This window comes from Sinohyriopsis cumingii, chromosome 14 (genome assembly GCF_028554795.1).
Source record: "Sinohyriopsis cumingii isolate HCF-2022 chromosome 14, ASM2855479v2, whole genome shotgun sequence".
Classification (NCBI taxonomy): domain Eukaryota; kingdom Metazoa; phylum Mollusca; class Bivalvia; order Unionida; family Unionidae; genus Sinohyriopsis; species Sinohyriopsis cumingii.
The window spans coordinates 31,863,192-31,880,771 of record NC_142974.1 but is presented as its reverse complement, the minus strand read 5'-3'; the positions used below and the strand labels follow the sequence as shown (position 1 = coordinate 31,880,771).

At 35.9% G+C, this 17,580-nt stretch overlaps 1 long non-coding RNA gene across 1 annotated transcript; it reads right to left on the bottom strand.

Annotated features, from left to right (window-relative positions):
- Positions 1–1,151: 1,151 nt before the first annotated feature.
- LOC149783522 (uncharacterized) lies at positions 1,152–12,610 on the bottom strand. Its single transcript, XR_016414027.1, has 4 exons — positions 12,397–12,610; positions 8,852–9,004; positions 5,701–5,816; positions 1,152–1,695 (listed from the first exon to the last, which is right to left on the bottom strand). It is a non-coding gene; the product is annotated as an uncharacterized LOC149783522 (long non-coding RNA).
- Between the last annotated feature and the right edge of the window lie 4,970 nt (positions 12,611–17,580).

Sequence of the window (17,580 nt, the reverse complement as noted above, 5' to 3'; positions counted from 1 at the left end):
ATTACAATGCCCACCAACATAATCACATTAAAAATAATAATTTTGTATTGCCCTCAAGCTGTCTTCATTCCAGATCTGTAGCATGTGAAAAGACATTCTTTCACTCGTACTAAATGCCAAAAAATAAGTCGACACACTGTTAATTCCAAAAAGATGTAAAAATAAAGCATAACTGTGCATTACTAACAACTGGATCAAGCAATATCGTTATCGCATTTTGCAACTGTGTTGGATCGCACTACTTTGATCTTTCACCACTGACATCACAACAAATATGGTGGCATTGAGAATACTGTTGTGAAGACACTTGTAGGTATCACAATACCAATCGTTTTTCCATAGACATCAGTGCTAATATTTGGTGAAATAAATATACTTTCTGTTCTACTTCATCACATGTGTCACAACTATCATAGAGAACAATGTTGGATTGTGAATTTGACAAAGATAGATCCAGGTACTCCATTGCATTTAAGAGAGATAACTCTGCTGGAACTAAACAGGACTAAGAGTTATCCTGTCAAAAAATGTATTTTCAATTATGTGTATAATATTTTTAAAATATAATTAAAAATTAGAAAATAAGAACTAGATATGCATTAATAAAAACTCACATGTTGCCAACAGACTCAACTTTTTTTAAACCTGACAGAAGCTACAAATCTGACATAATTCACCAATCACAGCTAGTTTTGTTGATTATTTCTGAATACAATGTTCCTTACACATTAAGATCCGCCCACCTGGGGTTGTACAATTAGTACTGTTATACCTATAGTCAACCTTATTTTTTTCAGTAACAAGTAACAAGTGCATTTAGTCTTGCAATTAAAATTTTTTTTATGATGTACCAAGCTATGCTTCATATTAAAGTTCATGTTAATGTCATTAATCTGTTATAACTGCCGTTTTTATACGTGAACTTTACTACCAAACTAAATTTTGGAAATAAAATGAATTATGAGTTGTGTTTTATTCATATAAGCACTTACTGAAGTTCACAAGGGTGATATGGGATAAATCACATATCATTATGTAATGATCATTTAAAGGTAAATATACTGATTAATATCTACCTTTCCTACAACATAATGGAGAATTCTTCTAAAATAAAGGACTTTATATCTTTTATGTAACATCACAGAGAGGTGGTGATGACCCAATCTTATTATAAAGCACAAGCTTTCAACACTTTACTATGACTGCAGATACATGAGGTCAGTTACTCTTAGTCCATGCACAAAGGTCAGCCTACTCATCCTCCTTATAACACAGAGAAACTCCCTCCCTTGTGTAGTGAATAAAATTCATGCAGTAAGCCAATCTGTCCCAAACTATAGTAGATTACAGCTTCTAAGCAGTTATTTTGGATCTGGTGTGAAATTTACGAATTAAAATAAAAATAATGCTAAAAATGAACAATAAAAATAGCCAGTGAAATGGAGATAAAAACGGGGGAAGTGTGCATCTAAAATTGATATGTAGCTTATAATAAAGGGATGTGTCTTTTATAATAAAACAATAAAAGAGACAAAAGCAGCATAAAGAAAAACGAGAAGAGGAATTTTGATGATCTTACCTTAGACAAATATGTGGAGCCAATGCCCAATGGGTCCAAAGAATCTCCGAAGGCACCTGTACTATAGCATCCATTAGAAGCATGAGAACTTCAGGATAAGATGTGTGCATTCCCATCTGAAACAAAAGAATGAATAATTTAGATCGATATAGATCCATATAATTGATATTTATGCTACACATGAAACTACCAATCATGGTCTAACATTGAGCACAACAATATCTAAATCTAACAACAACAAAAAATATATCAATTTTTAAGCTTTATAAACTTTACCATGAGAAAAAATTAAAATCATTTGTGCTTACATTTTCATCAAGACCGAGGGCTAATATAATATTTCACAATAAATCTTTCTTTATTTTCATTTTAAAACCAAACATAAAAAGTCTGAGGGCTAATATAATATTTCACAATACATCTTGTCTTTAATTTCATTGAAAAAACTGAAAACATCAGTGCTCATTTCTTGTAAGGGAGATAACCTAATGATATACATAAGGTATAGTATATTTTATTTCCTCCAATATATTGTCCATGTAATATAAATTAGTTCATGAAAACATGCATCAACTTTTATGCAATTAAAATAATTTTTAAAATAATTATTGATAAAGTGGGAACCTCAAGTTCAAGCTGCTATATGTAGTGGAGACCTTAAGAGCTAAATTTATTTTCTGAGATGAGGAGACTGTCTTATATCACACAGATCATGTTCTATACAATGTCCGCATCTGGAGTGCATCCATCCATAAATATGCAAATATGATCCCATGCTATTTTGGATTCTTGCAATGGGACACAAAGTCCGAAGCACAGTGTGGACTCAAATGGACAGAATGGGCAATATGTGACTAATGTTGTTATCACTCAGAAATGTTTGAATTTATACCAGGAAATTCCAAAAGAACAGTTTGACAGAAATAAATAGAATTCACTGAAAGTCAATGGTATGTTATAAATAGGCTTATGCGTGTGTCAGTGGCAAATACTGATTTAAAGAAACTGCTCTTGACTTATTCCAGCTACTTCAGAAGGGAATGCAAACAAACTTATCTAAATAAAATGCATGGAGACTTTCAAGGCAAGAGAATGTGTACAAAAAGGGGCAATTATTGCAGGACATTTAAAAGAAAGGTGGCAAAGAATACCATATCTTTAATAAAGTACCTGTAATTACCAGAATTCATTTTCCAAATGAAAGTTATCTAGAACAACTAGCTTCTTATGGCATGATGAATACATTTTGCTACAATACAACACTAGAACTAACCTGGCTAAGGCGATCAGGGCATCTCAAAATGCATTGTCAATCAATGTACCTCTATCGAAAATCATAGTGCGAAGTCATTTTCATTTTCCTAACAGAAGCAGGTGAAGTTTAAAATTTTCAGGCGGCTTAATTGCCCACTTTGCCTGGCAGCATGACCCTTGAAGACAATTACTTTTGTACAAGATATATCATCTTTTGCAGGTAAAATAATCAATATTTGGTCAAAATCATGTATATTAAAGTTAAAGAACTTATTTTGTTTCAAGTATTCTCGTCTTGGAGCTAATTCCATTGATATAAAGTCATCAGGCCATACAACTGTCTGCCATAGCAATATTTATCATAAGCTCCCCTCCAAAACCCTTTATGGATATGCGGTTTATACATTAAATTTTAATGATTCAAGGACTCATCGTTTATAGAATTTTAACATTTTCTTGCTTTATATTTTGTCTTCGTGTACCTCCACATTTATATTTTTTGGGAAGGATATATCTTCCTGTATTTTGTGCCGTTCATTTTTTCATTGTTGAACATTTTCCTTTAGCTGTCACAATATGACCGCCATTCTGCTGAGTTACCATAAATCAATCAATCAATCCTCTCTGCGCCATCTGATGCTTGAGGCGACAGCAAGGGAGCACCATTTTATTCTGTCGGCTGCTGTTATGGGGGCGGTCTGCAGGGTGAAGCCTCTAGACTTGAGTTCTTGCTCCACGGTTTGGCGCCAGGTCTCTTTGGGTCTGCCAAGGTTCCTTTTCCCCGGTGGAGTCCATGTCAGTGCCACCCTTGGTAGTGAGTCAGGAGGCATTCTGCAGACGTGGCCGAGCCATCTCCATCGACGGCTTGCAATAGTCTCAGCGATGGTGCTTGCGCCCGCTCTGTGCCGGAGTTCCTCGTTCGAGATCATGTTTGGCCAGAAGATCCTCATGAACCGTCGCAGGCACTTGGTCTGGAAGACTTCGAGCTTGCATTCTATGTATGCAGTGGTCTTCCAACAGTATGACCCATACAAAAGGATGCTCAGCCTGTTGCTCTTGAAGATATGGATCTTTGTGTGGGCACTGAGGTTTGTTGTCCTCCAGATGGGCTTCAGCATTGCGAAGGCCTGGTTGGCCTTGCTGATTCTTGTGGTGACTTCCCTTGTGCAATCTCCATCCGTGGCGACCTTGCTGCCCAGGTACGTGAATTCATCTACTTCTTGCAGAGGCTGGTCGTTGATGGTGACTGGGTTGCCCACTCTAGTGTTCTTCCTCAAGACTTGTGTCTTCCCTATGTTGACTCGAAGACCTATGGTGCTTGCTGTCTGTACCAACTGTTGTGTCTTCTGTTGGATATCCTGGTGTCTGCCTGCCAGCAGCCCAATGTCATCAGCATAATCCAGGTCATCCAGCACTGAGGTCAGTGTCCACTGTATTCCTTGCCTCCTGCCCTCTATGGTGCGGTGCATGATCCAGTCAATGGCCAGTGAGAAGAGGATCGGCGAGAGAATGCATCCTTGCTTCACTCCGGTTTCCACCTTGAATGGTTCAGTGAGTAGGGTGTTGTGGATGACTCTGCACTCAAAGTTCTCGTACGGGACCTGATGACGTTGACAAGTTTCTGGGGGATGCCGTAGTGTTGTAGGATCTTCCACAGAGAGGCTCAGTGCAGGCTGTTGAAGGCCTTCTCAAAGTCCACAAAGACCACATAAAGGGATCCATTCCACTCATGGGACTGCTCAAGGATCTGTCTCAGAGCGAAGATGTGGTCGATGCAGGATTTGCCCTTCCTAAAACCTTGCCTGTTCCTGGCGTAGGATGCCATCCACAACTGTTGTGATGCGTTGAAGAATGATGCGACTGAAAATGCTTTTGTTCCCTCGTTGTCGTTTCCGTAGCAAGCGTTGTTTTAACGGGGTGGGGAGTTACCATAAAGTAGTACCTAATGCATATGAACCTTAGAGGTAAATGTTTTGAAAAACATCTTATGAAAATTTCATTTACTGGTGAGTTTAAAAAATTTCCAGTATGTTAAAAAATAGTAATACACCCGATGTCATAGAATAGTACATAAACAATTAGGTAATAAATGAATGTACTGATCTTATTTACAGAATAATTTTTTGTAAAGAAAATGCCAAGCCGTGACACTCTTTTCATAAATGAAAATCACCCATTATTCAAAGTTCAAACTTCTGCAAGGTGTGCACGTAATTCCTCAAATTCCACAGGAAATATTTTTTTAACAAATGCCAAGTGTTTCACAAAATAATGCATCTTAAATTTGCAATTCAGCATTTAATTTTTAAATAATTATCTCTTTGCAAAAATATAGTGTCTTTCACACATAAAGTTATTACTTTGTGGTTTACACTATTTATCACCCTGAAAATATAGCTCTGCATCTAAATAAATTTAAATATAAATCAATCTAATGATTACAATGCCCACCAACATAATCACAATAAAAATAATAATTTTGTATTGCCGTCAAGCTTTACTATGACGGCATATACATGGGGTCAGTTACTCTTAGTCCATGCACAAAGGTCAGCCTTGTAACACTGAGAAACTCCCTCCTTGTGTAGTGAATAAAATTCATGCAATAAGCCAATTTGTCCCAAAATAAAGTAGATCATAGCTTCTAAGCAGTTATTTTGGATCTGGTGTGAAATTTAGGAATTAAAATACAAATGATGCCAAGAATAAATAAATATAGCCAATTAAATGGAGACAAAAACAGGGGTAAAGTGTGCATCTAAAAGTGATCCGTAGCTTATAATAAAGTGATGTGTCTTTTATAATAAAGCAATCACAAAGACAAAAGTAACAAAGAAAAATTAGAAGAGGAATTTTGATAACCTTACCTTAGACAAATATGTGGAGCCAATGCCCAATGGGTCCAAAGAATGTCCGAAGGCATCTGTACTATAGCATCCATTACAAGCATGAGAACTTCAGGATAAGCTGTGTGCATTTCCATCTGAAACAAAAGGATGAATAATTTAGATCGATATAGATCCATATAATTCATATTGATGCTACACATGAAACTATCAATCATGGTCTAACACTGAGCACAACAATACCTAAATCTAATAAAAAACTATACAATTTTTAAGCTTTATAAACTTTACCACGAGACAAAAATAAAAATCGGTTGTGCTTACATGTGCATCAAGACCAAGAGCTAATATATTTCACAATAAATCTTGTCTTTATTTTCATTTTTAAAAAAAACAGAAAAAGACTGAGGGCTAATATAATATTTCATGATAAATTTTGTCTTTATTTCCATTGAAAAAAAATGAAAATGTGAGTGCTCATTTTTTTAAATGTCATGTATAGTGTAAGAGGGATAACTTAATGATATACATAAGATATCGTATTTTTATATCCTCCAATATATAATCCATGTAATATAAATTAGTTCATGAGAAACATGCATCAACTTTTATGCAATTAAAAATAATTTTTAAAACAATTATTGATAAAGTGAGAACCTCAAGTTCAAGCTGCTATATGTAGTGGAGACCTTAAGAGCTAAATTTATTTTCTGAGATGAGGAGGCTGTCTTATATCACATTGATAATGTTCTATACAATGCCTGCATCTGGAGTGCAGCCGTCCATAAATATGCAAATATGATCCCAAGCTATTTTGGATTCTTGCAATAGGGCACAAAGTCCGAAGCACAGTGTGGACTTGAATACATTTTGCTACAACACAACACTAGAATTAACCTGGCAAAGGCGAGAGGGCATCTCAAAATGCATCGTCAATCAATGTACCTCTATTGAAAATCACAGGGTGAAGTAGTTGTCACTTTCCTAACAGAAGAAGGTGAAGTTCAAATTTTTTAGGCGACCTAATTGCTCATTTTGCCTGGTAGAGTCACCCCAGAAGATAGTTACTTTTGTACAAGATATATCATCTTTTGCAGGTAAAATAATCAATATTTGGTCAAAAGCATCTATATTAGATTTAAATAACTTATTTAGTTTCAAGTATTCCAGTCTTGGAGCTGATTGCACTGATATAAAGTCATCAGGCCAAACAACTGTCTGTCATAGCAATATTTATCATAAGCTCCCCTCCAAAGCCAACATGTGTTATTTTGTGAAGATTTCATACATTTCCTTGTTAAAAGACTGTTAATATTTGACTAAAAATGTATAGGGTTCCTTTGATTTACTACATCACACTATTTTAGTTTATAAATGGCACCCACAATTGTTTCTACAGATACACTGAGACTGTTGTTCCCTATATAGGTATCATAGTAATATTAGTAATATTATTCTTGTATTCTCGGTTGTTTGTCTTCATCTTTTGAGTAACTATCACCTGTTCTAAACATCCCCCCCTCCCCCCATCTTAAGTATCTGATTAAGTGTAGTGGAGTGCATGAAATGTTGCCAAGCCTGGCAGGACCACCAAAACAGGACAGGTTGCTTAGTCACTCACTAATGTTGTCCTTGTTCTTACAGTGGACACATCATTAGGCAATGCCCATGGGTACCCAGTCTTGTAAATAGGCATCATTTTATCTTTGTGTCTAGCCTCGTCCATCAAGTTTGTCCATAAAATTTGCCTATTTCATATCATCAAGACTGTCTCAATCTACTTGTTTGTTTTTGGTCTGATGCATTATATTCTAATAATTGGTTTGCATGAACAAATCCAGTGATACCAAACAGGACTCATTTGTTGTCTTAAAGTGGGGAGGGATGTCACACAACCCATCAAATTAACAGCTTGAGCAAAATATTTTGCCAAAAGTGAATTAGTTTATACTCACTAAGCAATACTGATGTGATCTGAAGGAAAAATCTGTTCATCCAAGATACCTGTGCTGCGTGGAAAGCAAACTGTCACACATACATTGATAAGATTTGGGAATATAAAGCAGTCAAGATAGAAGCGTGGGAGTGCACGTTCCCATAGGGACCCACTAACTGCCCTGAACAGGTGAGGGAAAATTCGAAATGTAAGCAGAGAAGCAAAGAATTGGCCACGTTTAAGTGTTATATACATGCAATGATAGGACTACAATTAAAAGAGAGCCAAATAACAGGACATGAATCAGTTTCTATTAATCTCATTTCATTTAATATTTTATTATCATCACGAAAGGTAGTGTTAGAGGGATTGTGTACATTTTTAATGTTATATGTCAATAAATGTAATATTATTTGTGCAGTTTTGGTTTGCCATCATCTTTTCAGTGACTATCACCTGTCTTAAACATTCACCCTCCATTATTTTAAGTACCTAAGTGTGGGGGAGTTCATGACAGGTACAAATTGTTTTTTTTTTCCATAGATTGTTTACAACTCTATGGTCATAAACTATGTAACTGAAAAAAGCAAAACTGACAAGTTTGGTAAAACTTTACAAATCATTTAATTATCAAAGTTATAAATGAAAATGTGAGGAGTAAATCCAAAATAATCCTGAAAGATTTATATTAAAGTCCATAAGAATGAAAAGTTCCACATAAACATCAGAACCGGAATGTACTGGATTGCCAAGAATAGTGACGTCAAAATGTCGTCCTAAACTCCTTTGAATAATTCACAAGTTCCAAAGTAATATTATAGTCCCAAAAAATGAGCACTTTCCATTGAACAGTTCAAACAAATGGGGGGGGGGGGGTAATCACAACACAAGTCTAGCTAGTCTGGAGAAGTCAAAGTTTAATCAATTAACATTAGACAATGCTGTAATATTGATATACTGATGTGTGGGACAATAAAACTTACAAAGTGACATTTCAAATAAATTCATTGATACACAGCCAATGAAATTGACCACACATATACAAATTACTCAAAACAATTTAACAGAGAAATTTCTTCTCAGATACCAATTTACTTACAACTGACTTTAATGTTTTCTGGAGTTTACAAAATCATAGTAAATAATAAGATAAGGTATAGAACAATTATTTACAGTTGAAAATTCAGTTCAAGGTAAAAAGCATTTTCACCGGCTTGGCTTTTGATAAGCACGTACCATAAAACAACTCCTGCAGAAGCCAAATCTGTCCGTCAAAGTCACTCTCTTGTGCACTTAGATCAGAATGAGTATCTGGATGACATTGAAGCTATTGCTTCTTTCAGCATGACTAAGCGATTAATCCTAATCTCTTACCATGCAAACTGAGACCTGCAAAAAGAAAAGAAACAAGTGATATTGATGTACTTTTAATATTCAGTGAAAACGTAAGACTTTCAGAGGAGAAACTGTATGTGCATTGTCAAATGCAAGAAACTGACACTTAATTTTAAGCTTTTCCCCCTTTGTTAACTGAACCTAGAAATTTCAAGATATATACATAACACTGAAACATTTCCCATTATCACCCAAGTGTGAGATATGAATCTCTTATGTCAACTTCAGAGTGGGGTCATGAAGGTAGAAACTATATCAGTGTGCTATAACTTTCATTCTTCTCACCAAAATATAGCAAACAATATGCCTTATGCATCATTATTTCTAATACCGTTCCACTGGTGACATTCAATATTCAAACAGTATGTTTATGTATGATTCCTCTGAATTCTATCTGCTCCTGTGGAGTAAAATTACTTATAAGAATACATGTTGACATGCTATGCAATTGTTTATGCGTGTCTGTATTGAAATATGAACATTATTCATAAATATAGGTGTGCAAACCATGACAGCTACAGAAAGTGCAAGACAATACATTATGGTTACCATTTTGTTCCCATATTTAGTAAGTTATGTCCAAAATATGCTACTTTGTCATGATGTGAACAGTTCTCACATTCAGGTACAAAACACAGTTACCTCCCTTTCCAAAGAGCATTACATACAACACTAAGAGATATGTGGAAAAAGGAAGGAAATATAATGAAGCTAATGCATAAAAATTATTTAAATATACACAAAAAAAACAGAAAAGTATAATAGATGTGGCTGAGTGCACCATAAAAAAATTATCAATTATCCTTAAGAGCCTTAAGAGGGGAAGGGACAGTTTTTATGTACAAATTTAATGCCGCAATCAGCAACCTAGTATAGAAAATCATAAAAAAATCAAATACACAAGTGAGGTTAAAAAGGTCCATATTTTTTGATACCTATATTAAAACAAAGCATAAGAATAGTATTCACTTGACCAGAGAAGTCAATGGCAGTTCATTGCAGAAGAAGTTTATGCACCCCAACCCCTATTTTATACATGCATTTTTCACATCCAAAGGCCATTTTTGACAGCATGTGGTGCTCACAGTGCAAACGGAAGCTCTTTCCCCTATGAAAATTTTGAAAAACATTGTCTGCTAAATAGTTTGATGCAATTCAGAATAGTTGTCATCCAAGCCGTTTTTGAGATACTCTACTTGCCTTGAATCCACGTGTCTACTGCTATGGGAGGCTAGTTCTTCTTCCTAGCCGACTATTGGTATTTCACTATCAACATACTGCAGAGCAACTATGGAAGGTGTACATGCCTGACATCAATTTCAAGAACAACACAAGCCCGAAACACCTAGTTCACAAATATTACCATATGTATAAATAGTAAACAATAATAGCTGAAAAAGTCACACCATAGCCTTCAGTTAAGAAATTTGCCAGGGGCCAATTTATGAAACTGGACCCTGCCACCAGAGGACTGTCAGGTAAGCATAACTGTTTCTGGCTTCCTGTTTTCTATGGCCGCTTAGGTTCCAGAACAGTGGTCTGCTTTTACGGTATATTTTTAAATAAATTTGGAATTTTTTAAGGTAAAAGCATTGGAACCCAACCGAATACATATCCGGATACATGTCTATGGTACTAAGCGGCCAGTGGAGGGAAAAGTGTTTTTGCGAAGCATTGAAAATATATAAAGTTTAATTTCCATACATTAAGAGGAGGTAATAATAATAAACATAGTAGGTCTTAAGCTGCCAAAATTTTTGAATATATCCATGTATATTTCATATTTCTGAGTAACCTCTATTTACTGTAGGAGTCTTAACACCTCTTAGTCCCATCCCAACATATATGGTTGGTTAGGACATAGAAGTAGCACCCTTGTTTTTTCCAAATAGTGTTGTATGCTATGGGTTTCCCTGTCCACCCACCTAAGTGTTACAAGTGTTTGTGTCAGAAAAATAATAAAATAGTAAAAATAATTTAGCAAGGTTACTCTTTGTTTTGTTTGTCAAATGTTTTTGGTTTGATTATCCCTTTGAGATTTTTGGAGAAAATGTACCATTTTCCCATTGCCTGGGCTGGCAGTGGGCCTGATTTCCATTTTCTCACAAGAACTTTGGAGAGTACTGGCTCCCTCTAAAGTTATATAAAACTTGGGAGGTAGTTTTCATCCCCTTATAAGCTTTTTGTTTATTATAATAGTGACTCTGCCAGAGTCGAGAGAGTCCAGTGTGTGTTGATAGTGGTGTTGGTGTTGTATATTGTCCCCATATTTGTGTATGGATGGCATTATCTAATCAAATTCATTTTAGTTTTCTTTTTCTTGTTTAAGACTTAACAGTTTTTGAAAAGAGTTTTGTCTTTAAAACCAAATTATAAAATAATAAAGTGTCTATACTGCAATGTTTTTGTGTATGCATGCGTGTTGCTTGGGTCTCTATTATGCCATAGCATAAATTATTTGTTTATTAAGTGTATTATTGGATTAATATATTTTGTGCCTTGGCACCTGTTGTTTGGTCTGATTCGGATTTTCCATTAGGAGAGAGTATTTTGTTTATATTTGCCAAATTGACAAGTTGTTGTTGTGTTTAACGCCATTTTTCAGCACACGATAGGCTATACATGGCGGCCAGTATTAATGGTGGAGGAAGAACCCAGGAAAAACCCCGGAAAGAACCACCGACCCTCAAGAAGCTACTGGCAAGCTTTCTCATATACCTACATTGGGTTTATATTTGCAATTGCTTGTATAATTATGATTTGTTTTCTTTTGTATTATGTTTTGGATAAATAAGTAGATACCTTGGCATCTCAATCTGGTCGTTTCAGCCATATCTGCAATGACCGGTGCGTAGGCCTAGTTATCTCTCAAATATTTTGTGCATTGACCCCGTTGTTGGTCAACGGCGTCAGCGTGCAAAACTCGATTTAATAACTTCTTGAGATTATATATATGTATATATTGATTTTCATTCAGATAAACAAAATAGTGTTTATGTTTCTTCTCTTGAAATGTATGTATTCAATTTATTTAAATGACAAAGATTGATGTAATCGATGATTTTGGTTTGTTTCACATATTTCCTATTCTTCTCTACTAGAAACCTTCAGTACAAAATCAAATGTCAAAAAATATAAATGCAAACTATCAATGCAATATTAATTTTTCTACTGAAGGTTCCAACTTGAAATTATATGACATAAAATTGAAATACCACTTTTTACAAGTAAATAAAGCTAATTTTTCAATGGAGATGCATCCAAGAATGATAAAAATTAAGTCTCAACAGTCTCCTTGATGCAGTTCGGCGTAATTTCGGGACATGAAATGAGTGGGGGATGGGCAATTCTCAGTTGAACTGGGTTCGTTACAGATCGCTTCCTACCACTTTTGGATCCCGCAATAGCGATGAATGATCCCAACTGAGACACCCGCAAGACCTTCATCTCTTTAACACGGATCATTCACCTTCCGTACTGCTTGTTTTACCCATTAAAACTGATATCCTATCTCATTCTTCTTAATCGCAGGTTGCAGACATTAAGCACAACATTTTCTAGTGAGAAATGGTCAGTTATGAGCAGGTAGTTTGAATTTAGTGCCCGATTTCGAAGAAGCATGCGCAAAAGTCTTGTCCACTTTCCACTACGTGCAGAATCAGGTTGCGGAAGCCGACTAAGTCGGTTTGAAGGATTTTATTTCTCCTTTTTTTCTACGAGTCATCATCAGGATTGTTTCAAAAGAAAGTGATAATCAGGATTGTTTCCGTAATAAACATGATAGCATCAGGCATCGAACTATGGTTATATTCTGTAATAATTTATATTTAAAATAAAATAAAATATAAAATATATATAAAACTATGTAAAAATAACAATTTAAATAATTATATATATATATATATATATATATATATATATATATATATATATATATATATATATAATCGATGTATATGATATTTAATGTATTACGGCTAATTGTTATAACAGGTGCATCGAATGACATTCAGCAAAATAGGGTTTAATTTAATTTAGAAAAATGAAGCAGTGTTGAAATTCGAAAAGGTCAGGTCAGAAAAGATATTAGTGTGGACTAAAGGACTTTTTACAAATCGAATTATCAAATGTCCGATATCTAATATCATTAGTGAATAGGTAAATGATGCGTAATTAAAATTAAAAAGTCATTACGAATACTAAACGTCACACAAAACTATCAGTTATCTTTCTTTTTTTTTTAAACCCAAATTTGTATTAATCCTGAGGTAAGATTAATCCTACGCAAGAATCTCACCAGGTTTTTCTGAGGATCTAAGTTCTCAAGAGTCCCAATGTTATTATATAGGACTAAATAATGGAAGTGGGGAGTCCCGAGTAGATTATCAAAATTTGGTTGAGTCACTGACAATTCCTATTGCATCAATGACAAATAATGATTTTATCTTTAAAAAGAAAAGCAATTAAGAAAACATTTTTTTTTCTTTCTTTTTCAACTATGTTGGTAGATAGTGATTCTTGACAAAAGTTACACGAGAAATAAAGATCCGGAATGTAAAATTCTATGGTGCAGATCATTTTAGGATAACAATATATTAGTTTTCATGCATAAACTTGAGTACATGATACAACTTTCATTGCAATAGTGTAAGAGTTCAAAGAAAATATTATAGTACGGTATATTTTTAACTATTATCTTAATGTGTCCTTTTCAAATGATCTGTCCATTAGAGTTGGAGGGAGGTGGACACGTACAATGTCCATTACCCTTCGGATCATATTTGCATGACCGAAATTATAGATCTTTCATGTACGATTTGTAGAATGATTACATGCTAACCAAACAGCAGGGAGGGCGAATCCTACAAAATTTAGAAGGTTCCAAATATCCAAATAAGGTCTCAAAAAAAAAAAAAGAAAAAGAAAAGGGTTTCAACCGAAAATAACGTCGACTACGTTTCAAGAGGAACCCTTGGAGATAAACCTCCTTGGGAGGTCCTCCTGAGTTAGTCCAAATGTGGTTTCTGGTTGAAAAACCCATTAATGGCGCTTCGATTACAAATAATGAACCAATTCATTGTCGTCGCCTTCCCTGCTGCTATGAATTAAAAAATTGTTATACCAAATAATGGTACACCCGGAATCGTACACAGCTAGATTAGCACGAGAGCGACTAGAAGCAATCAAAACAATTATGCCTGTAAAAGATGAGTTCAATTTTTTTTTAACAATTACAACAAGAAGCTAAGGAAGGTTTTACAGAATCATCTGAACTATTGTTTAAACCTGTTACCACATCATTATCGCGTACTGCTCAACAACAAAATGTTGCGACAAGACGGTTGGCAGCCGCATCTGAACGATCCGCTGAAGCAGCTGCTAAGGCGGCCACTGCTATCAAGGAAGTTGCAGCAAGACCACCCGGAGAGGATTTCGTAGATGCATCAGAAACGCCACCTGGAGCCGAAGCTCTGCCGGAATACAAACCTGGTAAAGCAGAAATCAAGCAGGATAAGGCAAAGAATATTAGGATGAAAAACTACGGTGGCGCGGTTGATCTTGTAGGTGAATTTAATGATCATGAAAACTACCTGGAGCATGGTTCACCATCGTTAAGGTATGACCAATGGGAACGGTTGGTGTTTGTTACACATAAAGGTATTCAGCGGGTCACGGCAAAATGGGAAAATGAGTTTGAACAATTGAAGAAAGATGTTCAAGCAAGGGTTGTTGCAAGAGCTGTTGTGATCGCAGATCTGTCAACACCATTAAAAACAACACCGGTAACAACACAGCCGACTAGCACCAAAAAAACAAAAAACAAACATCCGTCAAGGGTTTGAAAAGTGATTTTATTCCCTGCCCTAATAATAGTTTCAATGACGTTTCGCGGTTAGAAGTTCTCATAGGAGGAAAACGAGCCGGAAACAACTCACCAGAAATAATTAATGAAGCGGCTGATATCTGTCGGCGATTGTTTCAAGGTGGTGTCATGGATGCTTGTATATACCATGAACTCGTTGATGATTTCAGCGATTAAACAATAGTAAATAGCATAACATGGTCATATTCAATAGACATACACCTGTGCAGATCAGAGCAGTAAACTCACGATTACCAGTCTATAGAGCGACTTCCGGAGACGGACTTGGTGATGTAACTCAAAGATTATTTGCAGGGTTAGCACAAAAATTTGGTCCTCTTGCAAAACAGTTATCGTTGAAAGCCATTAATGTTGTTAGTGAAAAAGCTCCTGGTGCAATTGTTAGTGCTGCTGGTGAGGCGCTCTCGGCAATCAAAGAAAGACTAGCGCGATTAATAAGACGAAAATCAGCACCGGTGAAATTACCGAGTACCAAAATTATGTCCGCGGATATCAGTAAGGTGATAGTAGTATATAGGGACGAGCAGCAGAGAGACTGAACCCACCAACTATTTCGTCCAACAGAACCTTCTATCGAAAACACTCTTGATAGAAGATCTTGTCTTCAAAATAAACCCTTCTAGTCAGAAAACACTGATAAATAGGCTTTCTTCGCTGACCAGAAGGGTTATCTCATGAAAAATATCTACCTATATAACTACTTCTCGATACAAGGGTCTACTAGACGAAATAATTGGTGTTGTTTCAGTCTCTCTGCTGCTTCTGGAAAATCCTAAAGGATTTCTAACTAAAACTGTATCTAATCCTATTCGATACCGTGTCCGAGGATCATGTAAATTTATCGTTACAAATCCGTGTGGTTTTGCCTGAGCACGACTAAAGAAATTTCTGAATTTATTTATGTCCATGTCGCCGCTGCACCAAGTCTGATGTATATTTCGTAACGTGTGTGAGTAGTGAAGTGGGATACTTTAGGGTCTATGGGATTTATCATTAAAAAGACCCCTGGGACAATATAGGGTCTATGTAAATTTAACATGGAGAAAAATCGTGGGACAATATAGGGTCTATGGGAATTAACATGGCCAAAAACCCCTGGGACTATATAGGGTCTATGTAAATTTAACATTAACCACCCTGGGACAATATAGGGTCTATGTAAATTTAACATAGCCAAAAACCCCTGGGATTATATAGGGTCTATGTAAAATTGAAACAGGGAGGGTCTCTATTTTTTTTTTAAAATAAAATATAAGAAGGGGTAGGCAATGGAAAGACTATCTCTTTTCGAGAAATATGGGGGCCCTGAAAAGGGCCTTTGGGTTTTCTTCTGCTTCTAATTTCTTCTTTTCCTCCACCAACTTCTTATTTTATCTCCAACACTCTTTCTCTTCTTTTTTTTCTCCTTCTCTTCTTTCTTCTCTTCCTCTTCTTCTTTCTTCCTCTTCTCATTTTCTTCTTCTTTTTCAATTTTTTCGTTCCATGTTCTTATTCTTATCTTTTCCTCTTCATCCTCCTTCTCCTCCTTGATTTCCTTCATCACACCACTAATCTTGTCCTTTGCTTTTCTTAAGTTGTTAATTTCCATCTTTACACGATGGGGACTATAGGAATAATGGTCTTCAACCAGTCTTATTAGCATCTGTTCCATTATTCCTAAGTTGTCTAAAACGTCTTGCAAGGTTTGTATTTTGTCCATTTGGTTTGACGCCATCTTCTTTTTATTCTTTGCAGAATGGTTTGAACGACGAACACTGTGGGTTCTTATAGTGAAAGCGCGAACGTGAAGGAAAACATCCCCCTAAAAAACATAAAATGGATCTTACCTGGATCATGACCCAACAACGCGCGGACGTGAAGGAAAACATCCCCCTACTTTTTTCATATAATAAAACCCTAACTATACTCTTCACATACGCTAAGAAACCCATAATCTACTATCCACACCAACCTACTTTATCACTTACAAACACAAACACACAATCACACAAACACATACCCTCACATTTTTTAAAAAAAGAGTTAGTGTTTATTTTCACACTACTCTACTTACACACATTGGCAAATGGATCGTTATTTCTTTTCTAGAGTATTGGGTAGCCCTGAAAAGGGCTGTTTTGTTTGGAACTTCATGGACACCTGGTTAATGGTGGCACCTTCCAGGCCTGGCGCCACATACACATCTTATCCCCCAGTTACTTTTTACCTTTTGGGGGGAGAGAGCAGAGGCAGGATATGTCGCTTCAGAATCCCAATTTTCGCTCTCTGGGATTTTGAAATTTCTTCTCTCCTTTTCCTCCTCCTCTTCTTTGTTTCTTCTTTCCTCTTTATATCTTCTTTCTTCTTCTTCTTCTTTATATCTTCTCTCCTCCTCTTCTTTGTTTCTTCTTTCCTCCTCTCTTATCCTTCCCTCCTCGACAATGGCTTCCGCGGCCAGTTCATTTAATATGCGCCTGGCATATTCCAGATGCACATGAAGCTCCAACAGTTTCTCAAGTCTCGTGTTCATTTTTTGGTGTTGATCAATCAACAAGGGTAGCTGGACTGCCGAACGAGTTTCAATTTATACTGAAAGCGCGGACGTGAAGGAAAACATCCCCCTAATAACATAAAATTCATCTTACCTAGATCATGACCAAAAAAACAACAACGCGCGGACCTAAAAGAAACACTCACTCACTTTTTA